General features: G+C 38.8%; 1 pseudogene across 1 annotated transcript; it reads right to left on the bottom strand.

The window, feature by feature from the left end:
• Window positions 1-232: 232 nt before the first annotated feature.
• LOC309687028 (extracellular calcium-sensing receptor-like) lies at window positions 233-8856 on the bottom strand (annotated as a pseudogene). The gene is made up of 11 exons: window positions 8633-8856; window positions 4483-4771; window positions 3319-3616; window positions 3006-3092; window positions 2780-2887; window positions 2483-2649; window positions 1894-2371; window positions 1585-1815; window positions 1357-1480; window positions 774-1246; window positions 233-676 (listed from the first exon to the last, which is right to left on the bottom strand). The product of its transcript is annotated as an extracellular calcium-sensing receptor-like (transcript).
• Between the last annotated feature and the right edge of the window lie 1174 nt (window positions 8857-10030).

The raw sequence follows: 10030 nt of genomic DNA, 5'->3' as shown, positions 1-10030 counted from the left end.
ACACTTGGAAAAGTTCTTAGAAAGAATAAAGGTATCTGACATTTCCTGATATGATAAACAGCAGAAGAGACAATTGACAGCACACTACCACCATCTGGTGGCAAAACACTGATGCCACCACTTGCATTTATTTACCAATCAAATACACACAACTGTTTGCTGATTAATTAGTTTAAACTATGTGAAAAATAGTGAGTGACTGTAAGTTCAGAAATAAAATTAATACAATGTTCTAAAATCTTTTGGATGTGGATGTTTTGGACATGAGATGTTTCCTTGTGTTCTTTTCTGGCCTTAGTAGAATTATGTAGCACTTGGGGGCAAAGATGCAGCCCAGCAATCCATAACTTGAGGCCAAGATAGCAAACACCTCTGTGACTGTGGAGTACTTTCCAGGAGAGCTGATGTAGGCAGGAATAAACGCTATCCACACAGCACAAAAAATTATCATACTGAATGTGATGATTCTGGCCTCATTGAAATTGTCCGGAAGTTTCCTGGCCAGAAAAGCCAAGACAAGACAGAGAAAAGCCAGCAGGCCAATGTAGCCCAGGACCAGAGCATATGCTAGATGGGAACCTTTGTCACAGAGAAGAATGACAATAGGGCTATCACGTGGCATTAGTTTTTGTGGCATTGGGGGAGCAACAACCAGCCATACTGTACAGATGATTACCTTTATTTAAAAAAAAAAGTACATGTTTAGTATTTCAACTTTTTAAAGAAATGCTCCATAATTATTCTTATCTTAATAAAAAGTAAAAATTCTTTACCTGGACAAGTGTACAACAGGTAATGATTATCCTTTGCTGCAAAGGCCCAAACCATTTTATGACATGACTGCCTGGAAGTGTAGCCTTAAAGGCAATTAGGACCACTATGGTTTTCCCCAGAATGCAGGAGATACAGAGGACAAAGGTAATTCCAAATGCTGTGTGGCGCAGCAGGCAGGACAACTTAGAGGGCTGACTGATGAAGATCAGGGAACACAGGAAACACAGAGTCAAAGACGAGAGTAGCAGGAAGCTCAGTTCAGAGTTATTAGCCCTAACAATGGGGGTGCTTCTGTGACAGTAGAATATGAAGGCCACAAAGCAGGTGCTGAAGATGCCAGTGAGGGAAATAACCATCAGAATGATTCCCATAGTGTCACTAAAGGAAAGGAACTCCATCTGTTTGGGGATGCAGGCAGTCTTCTCAGCACTGGACCAGAACTCTGGCAGGCATTGGATACACTCTATGGCATCTAAAGGAAAGACAGAAAGGCCTTAACTGCCATATTGTGACTTTTCCACAGCAAATGCACTGGGTAAGTCACATTGTAAACAGTAATGTGGCCAAATGGCATTTCCTCACCAGTCTGATTGCTAATCTCCCCAGCTGCACAAACCACACAATCATGGCAGCAAATAGGGAAGTTAGGTCTGATTGCTTTCCGGGTCCCTGGGGGACAAACATTGCTGCATACTGACAAGGGAACCTAAGGCAACGTGGAATCACAAACTACACTGGTCACATAATGAAAACCTGAATATACAAATTACAGTTCAGAAAATTGTTGTTGTATTCTGCTGAGACCCTTACTTTGGTTTGGTTACCAGTCCATAAAATGTTCTCTTCCTGGATTTGAAGTTTATGGTGTGAAGCTGCAGTTGTCTCATCAAATTTACCGACAGTGACAAAATCCATTTTTCCATTTGGCTTCAGCTGCCAGTTAACAAGGTCATACATGGCTCTAGGGTCACCATTCCCATCAAACTTTGTTTCGTCACCAAAAGTGTTGAAATATTTTACCTGTTTTATATAATGAAGCAGCTAGAAAAAAAGTAGATATGATCATTTGAGTAAAGTGACTTCTGTAAATTTATAATGAATTATTAAACAAAGTAGTACCTGCCATGGCTTTATACTGTCCATATCTGGACATGCTTGCTGAAGAAATGGTCCTTTTCCTTTCACACAGCTTCTCATAGCCTTGATTGCATGGGCAAGGGCATACACAGCGTTATAGACATTGTAGGAAATCCTTAGCTGTGACACATCTGAATAGATATTTGCTATGCTCCCCAACTCTTCTGTTCCAGAGCATGGAGGATTACCCTCAGTATTATATTTTTGATCTTCAGCCTCTACACCCAGACTGCACTGAAACACCTCTTCCCAGAAGGGTGCCAGGAAGGGATCATTACTTGCATCTGAGCTTAAGGGATTCAAACGAAGAAGGAAATCTCGCAATCCAGGTATGTCTGCTCGCCGAATGGCAAATCCCATCGAACCCTGGAGGATGTGATGGTACTTTCTAGGGGTGGAAAGAATGGCAGCTGTGCTCCAAGCCTCACTGGCCAGCCATTGTATCCCAGCAAGCTCCATTCTGAATTCATGAAACATGTAGATTTGTGTTTTTACAGTGATAAAAAAACATTATAGACTTAAAGTCAGCAAATAAAACAGATGATACTGAGGACTTGTGGAAGAATCCAACCTGAGCACTTCATCAAACAGAGCTGCTGCGTCTTGTTCCACGGCAAACACCAGAATCACCCAAACCCCAGATGATTGGATGTTGGAAACAATAGATGATATCGTGCTCTGCGCTCTGTTCTTAGGTATAATTTCATGAAGAGCAACACAAGCACCCAACTTTGTAACCTAAGAGAGCAATAAAGAAGATAAATAACAGTAAATATCATTTTCATAGTTATTTTAGTAAGATACTCAAAGAAAAGGAAAAGAATGCAATTTTATTATGAATACCTTTATTTGTAATTGTCTGACTCACCTCATTTACAAAGATATTAGCCCCACCACGACCATAATCATCATCCCCTGCAATCACACCCACCCAAGTCCAGCCAAAATGCTTGACAAGTTGTAGTAGTGCATCTACCTGGCAGTAGAAAAAAAACCAAGACTAGCACAGAGAACCAAAACAAAAAACAAATATAAAATAAAACAACAACAAAAAACAATGCAAAATATATTTTTGTTTGAGTGTTGCAGTGAACCTGGAAGAAGTCACTGGGCATGGTCCTTAAAAAGGCAGGGAACTTGTTTTTGTCACTGAGACATGCACAGCTTGAGAAATAGCTAACCTATAAAAACAAAACAAACAAAAAAAATCCCATAAATTTCAATGTAAAATAAAACCTTGATGATGACCGGTATTGAACCTTAAAAGACTCTTAAATTAGTCTGTTGGATTTAATTCACAGGCCTGACCTACCCTAGTGGTAATTCAAAAAAAAAAAAAAAATGACAATAAGCAATGCACACTACTATGTCGATTACAGAATATTTTACAAGCTGTGAGAAACCTACCTGTGGCACATGAAAGACTCCCAAGAAATGAGCTACTACAAGAGACTGAGTAGAGCCCCCATCTCCAATCACTGCTGGTATGGACTCATGACAGACTCCTTGCTGGTGTGTATTTCCTGCTGAATTGTTCTCTGTACCCCTTAACTCTAATACAGCCTTTAGAGCCTGATGGGGTGTACTGCATGAATCATATATCTTATAGCCCAGTGTGATGTTGGGAAGGAGATTGCCCTTTCTGTTAATTTCCTCAATGGCAAAGATCATAGTTTGCATCCAACGGAATGTCCGAAAATTAAACCTGGAAGAAAACAGCAAGAAATTTACATTTGAGATGCACGGGTTGACTGGCCAGGGACTAGAACTGGATGATTTCCATTGTTCTGAGTCAGGACTGGTAACTGGCATACCAGTCTCACGTAGTCTCACGTCATGTACAACACATGCACAGTGATGCAAGCAAATAGTTACTTGTTACATGGTACCATGTTGCTAGGATACAAGCTCCTTTCTGTGAGAGTAGACACAAAGTTCACCAAAGCTATCAGGTAGGGGACTACAATGAAAATAATCCTGTCAACTAACATTTGTGACACTTAAATTATCTTAAAGATTAAAGATTTCTAACATAGGCAATGTGGCACAAGCTAAAGCTAACAAGAAGTCAAATGGGTTGATCTAGTCACAACCCAGCAGCCTCAGTATGCACAAAGGATCACTAATTATAAGGAAAATAATGGAAACAAGTTAAAACAGAGGAAATGATCAGTGTCCTGTTATTTGGTCAATTTATAAACATTCTGGAAAATTATGTCAGCAACTGACATTTGTTTTGTTACATAAACGTGTTGCACCTGTGTAAAGCTGGGGGTACAGTGTGTGCATTAATTACAGTTAATTGTTCTTAAAATAACTTTATTTTCAGTTGGTTCAGTGAGAGAAGATTCTCCAACGTATTGCAGTTTGGGGGAAATTGTAAAGCTTAAGTTATTTTGTATCCATAATAAACAAAATATTTTGCATTAAAAGTTTATTTTTATTTGTACATGCTTTTAATTATAGCTCTTCGGAATCAGCAAAAATGATATTCCCAAGTAACACTATATTTCAACATCCTTAATGTGAAGTTCCAAACAGCAATGTTAAGGATATTTAAAGAACTCTTACCTCGTGCACTGGGTAGACGGAGGTGTAGAAGTGAAAGACAGACTGGGCTCCACCACCATGTCATGAAGGGAGAAGAGTCCTCCTAATATGATGTCCCCTTTTTTTTCCAGTGCAGGCAGGCTCATCGTGCCAGGAATTATCTCACATTGATCTTGGTACGAGTCATAGGCAAAAATCCCTGTCCACAAAAGACTAAAGAGGACAAGCCTTGCTCTTCTCCATGAAAGACTAAACTTTGTTAATGTCAGTGTCATCCATAAAGGGTTCATCCTTTCTGGAAAATAAATAACTATATACATCTGATAGTAAATTTTGCAAAACTTATAGAAATTTGACCATGACCAAAAAAAACTAATAAATTAAAAAACAGTTAACTTGTTAAGAAAAAGCATGAAGAATGCATCATTACATCATTAACTTATGCTGACACAAACACAACATTTAAAGAAATTTAACATACAGTATTTGGCCAACATAAGTTGATTAATATAAGCTCAATCTAGTAGTTAAAATACTTTCTATCAATCTGCTGTATCTTCCACCCCTACCAGTGGTGCACAAATAACTGTATAGTCTTTGGCATCAAGTAAGAGATGCTGCCCTGTATGATATATATGCTCTCTGTCTCATGCTGCAACTGTCAGATTGGCACTATCTCCCTGGAACTTATGATCAAAGGAAACAGAACATGAGGTTCACAACAAGTAACAACAACAACAAGGAACTGGGATGGGCACCTGACCATAATGAAGAAAGACATGAGCTGTCTCATGTCTTAGTGTTATGCCTGACTAGGTATTCATCCTTCAGGGATAAGGAAAGGCACATAGTAGTGCAGTGTTAGACAGGGCTTCTACACTACATCACACGTGAATACATTACTTTTAGAACATACACACAGCTGTACTTTTATCAATATAAAATACATTAAATTGACTTACACTGATTTACTCTAACCCTGAACCCTTTCTCCTACAATTCCCTAAACTTTTAAGGTACATTTAAAATAACCATAATTCAGCCATAATTTGATTTTTATGCTTTTAGGATTTATGTTCTGACTTACTTTTGGTGCCTAAAAGAAAGGTCAGACTCTGGAGTAATTTAGTGATTATTAATGAGTCATTGGTGTGTTTTGCATATTGTTATCAAGACAAACTCTGCAGGCTACAAAACACAGCAAAGCAGAATGAATATCACATGTTGTATGTTGTGCTGCCTTAGGCCATGCGATTGTGTTATGCACCTAATATGTCCCTGAGTGATGCTCAGAAGTGGAAGGATGGTGTCCTAGGAGACAGTGTTTAGTATTAGGATACGATAATCTCTGTATTGTTTAGTTGAGCTTTTTAACAAGACCTTGGGCTCAAAGGATCAAATGCTCTCATGGGAAAGGATTAACATTATTTTATTCTAAAAACAACTTGATGAAAAGAAAAAAAATAGACTGTAGTTAAAAGCTATCGTCGCTGGGAGATGGGTATCATGGTAAGTGAAGTTCCTCTCTTATAACAATACAAAGACAATATAAATGAATCAACTTTCTAAAAAAGGAAGAACAGAAAGAAAATACTGAGTCACAGTTAAGATCTTTGTCTTGCCTTCCTCCCCTCACCCCAACTGGCAGCCCCTCGCTGAGCCTGGTTCTGCTGGAGATTTCTTCCTGTTAAAAAGGAGTTTTTCTTTTCCAATGTTGCCAAGGCACTTACTATGATATGTAGGGGCGGTTTTTCTGTTTTCTTTGATTATTTTAGGAGTTCTCACTTGCAACATTGTCACCATTTTCTCTGCAACAGCTGGAGTTAAGCGTGTGAGAAATCGGGCAGGGCAAACTGTATGGAGATCGCACCAGGCTATTGGTTCTGAATGATTATGATTCACTAACATGGTGGCGAGAACAAAATAGACTGGTATGCAACACCGTTACCACACATTTCTGTCATTTGACTTTAACATTCCATCCTTGTACCTTACATCTCCCATCATAAATCAGACAGACACACATACATATATGCACATATATCATTATACACACACACACACACACACACACACACACACACACACACACACACACACACACACAGTTGCTAGCTCATATATAACAAATTAACTTACTGTTCCTCAGATAGATGATTTTGTTGGCCCTTACTGGACACTGACTTTTAACAATACATGAATGGATGGTTGTTAGTGGCATATGAAGGAATCCAGATGAGGGTTGATACCTTCATGTTTGAGGCCAGTGAAGTGTCATGTGTTGACTGTGAAGCAGACAGGTAAGACCCATATGCTGGACAAATGCGCAGTTCATTTCCCCAAATTTGAAGTGTAGACCGGTGTAGACTTTGTGGTCCCATATATCCCACAATTCATAGCGCGGCGGTGGGTGTGGATATTTTGTTTCGAAAAAACGGCGGATGCCTGAAGCGTGGCCGCCAAAGAGTAAACTTCCAAAAGTAAGTACTGAATATTATGTCACTTATTTATGTGCGATGTATGTTTAATAATGAAGAACATTAAAACATTACTGTTGGCCACATGTTGGCAAATATATGTGTCATTAGTGATGTTTGTACTTTCAGCGTCAACTTGGTTTTAAAGCTTTTACTTTAAAATATACGCTGTTCAATAGTTGACTTAATCTTACAGAGAATGTGATGATTTTATAGATAATTAAAGTCAGTCATATATCCACAAACACAACAAGCTGAAAGTCAGTGATGCTGCTCGGTTTGCAGTCGTGAATATCACAGCACAAGCAGGATTCACTGCATTGTTAATGTTTGCTATGTTATATTGCTGCCTCTGTTCGGTGGTGTCGAGCCAAACAGACTTTAACATGTGTTTGAACGAGCTGACGTTTCACTCGTTAAGCTGAAAGAAAGATGCTTTAATCACAAGAATCACACATGTGTCCTGGGAACCAGGGGCGATTCTAGGATCAGAGCTTTGGGGATGCTGAGCACCCAGACAGCTGCGCAGCCAGGCAAGATAAACTTTACTCGTCACGATTAGACTTCTTCCCTGTCTCTGTCAGTCCCTGCATTCCTAAATGTCTCCAGTTTTCCCGAGTTCTTTCTGATTGTCTCCTTGGTGCATTTAAACCCTGTTCCTCCCTGTCCTCATCATCTGTTGTCTTCGTCTCCGTTATCAGTCATCATAATTTTACCATCTCTGTTCAAGTCTGCAAATTTCTTTATTAAATCATAAGATTCTTAAATTCATCAAGTCTCTCTGTGCCTGGGTCCTCGTCACAAAACATGACATCACTGTTTTGTACATCTTAATACAATTTAATCTCCAGACTTGTGAAAGAAAAGCAAAACACTTTTTTGAAAAGTCTGTAACAAAACCATCAAATCTAATCATGGTTATTTAAATGCTGCAAAAGAAGAATGGATTGGAATAAAAACAAATACATATCCTAACCTTAACTACTGGGGGAGAATAATGAATGATGCTCATAGTGAGTGATTTACTTAATCACTTTACTTTTTACATACACATTTTTAATGTGTATGTAAAATATAATACAGATACATAAAAATACACTTCAAAAATAGAAGTCCTTGAAATGTACAAATGTACAAAATATTAATTTAAAACAATTATAAAAATGGAGGCAACTTTGCCAATGGTACAATGTATACTATGTATGAAAAGATCTTTATTGCAGATACTACTATGGCTCTGCAGATGTTTTTATTTCATTTTAACCTATTTCGCCTCACCTTGAGGTTAGCACATCTGTCTATCACTTTTGGTGGTCAACTCTCTCAAGCAGTTTAAAAGTGTCTGTTTTGCCTGTCACTATTCCCTGTCTGTTTTCTTACCTGGTTCTTCCTGACCTTGTAATTTCTCCTCACGTTCCCCTCTTTCCTCTCTCCCTCTTTGGACTGACAATCATACACAAATAGATTGTATTCAATTAAATGAAAAAATTACATTAATATGAAAAAAAAATACTATTATGATCACTAATGAAAAAGTCCTCTCTCAGTGTACTTTCAACCAAAAGGCAAATAACCAAACTACATGTACAGCTGATAGAAGATATAAATATTGAAACACTGATCCAGCGAACTGCGTGTACTACGAAGCGTGCGGTCGCTGGATTGGGACACAGCCAGAGAGATGCAGTCAATACATACACAGGAGGAGATGGGGAAGTGGAGACAGCTGGGAACACAGCGGGGGCAAATCAGGAGTAACGACACAGGTGAAGCAAAGCTGAACATAATGCACAAGAGACACCGGCCACCACAATAAAACAGAAAGCATAACCACTGAGACAGAGACAAAGACACGAACTTGACATGGACAAGAAAGGTAAACAAACAGAGACACAACTGACTTCATGAGGAAGGACATGGGAGGAATGAAATCTAAAGACTAGATAATACAACAGAAAAAGTAAATAAATATAAAACAGAGGGATTACAACTACAATAAGAACCAAAACCTGGAACAGAATCTTAACTGCAGAATATTAAATAAAACAAAATCAAAGGTCCAAACACATAAATGCTAGGTCGCAGACCCACAACTATGAAAACAGATTGTTTTATCTTTTCTGTTTTGGAGAAAGTCACTGCTACAAGTGGTCTGAAGTAGCTTTGGGTATTGGTCGCAATTGAGAAGGATGAAGATTAAATTCCACAGACAGATTAGTTCTGTCTCAGCATTAATGTGGGAATTGTAACCACACTTTTTCACTGATGCTTCCCTTTGTTGGATTTACCTTACAAGCTCATTTCACTGGACCCCGCCTGGTAGAGTGACAAATCAGTGACATGCAACACTAAATCTTGGAGAAACTCTAGGAGAAATTATATAAAAATGATGAAATTATATCTTTCTTGGGACGCCTTTCTAGGCTGCATCACGTTTCATGTGTGTTGCTCCTCCATATCATCCCTCTGGTGACAGGCTGATTGCTGAAAGGAGCATAAATTGAAAGTTTCGGAGGTCTTGCTTAATTTACAGTCATCTCTGTCCCATCAGTCTGAGTCTGCAGATATTATCAGCTCGATAGAGAACAACTTGTTCATTTTCTTTCTTCCTTATTAGATGTCATTTTTGCGCCGTTATATTGATGTAAAGGGCTACAAACAACTAGTTTGATAATCAGCTAATCCAAATCCAATCTATCTATTTATCTGACTTCTTTTTCTCATCTTTACGTTAGGTAGTGAGGTTAGGTGTAGTGTAGTTTCTTTCTTTTGGTTAGGATATCTTGATCTAATTGGAGATAAAATATCTGAATTTCAGGAGCAGGACCATGCCTCCAAACATGCTCATTCCGGTTCTCATCTATATATGTCCCCCAAGTTTACATGCCCCACCGTCCCTGCCCTTTACAATTCGTTAACGTCTTCACTTCTATTTAGTACATGGGGATCTGCCAGGCCCGGGAACCTCCGCCAGTCCCCTTCGAGGCCTTTCCCAAACCGTAGCTCAATTTATGTCCAAGCCATTCACCTTTATCTACTAAAACGATGTAAAACCTCATATGAGGACGTGGGCCCAGCGAGTGAATCTATCT

This window comes from Aulonocara stuartgranti (genome assembly GCF_965226115.1).
Source record: "Aulonocara stuartgranti genome assembly, chromosome: 14".
Classification (NCBI taxonomy): Eukaryota; Metazoa; Chordata; class Actinopteri; order Cichliformes; family Cichlidae; genus Aulonocara; species Aulonocara stuartgranti.
This window is presented reverse-complemented; position numbering and strand designations above follow the sequence as displayed.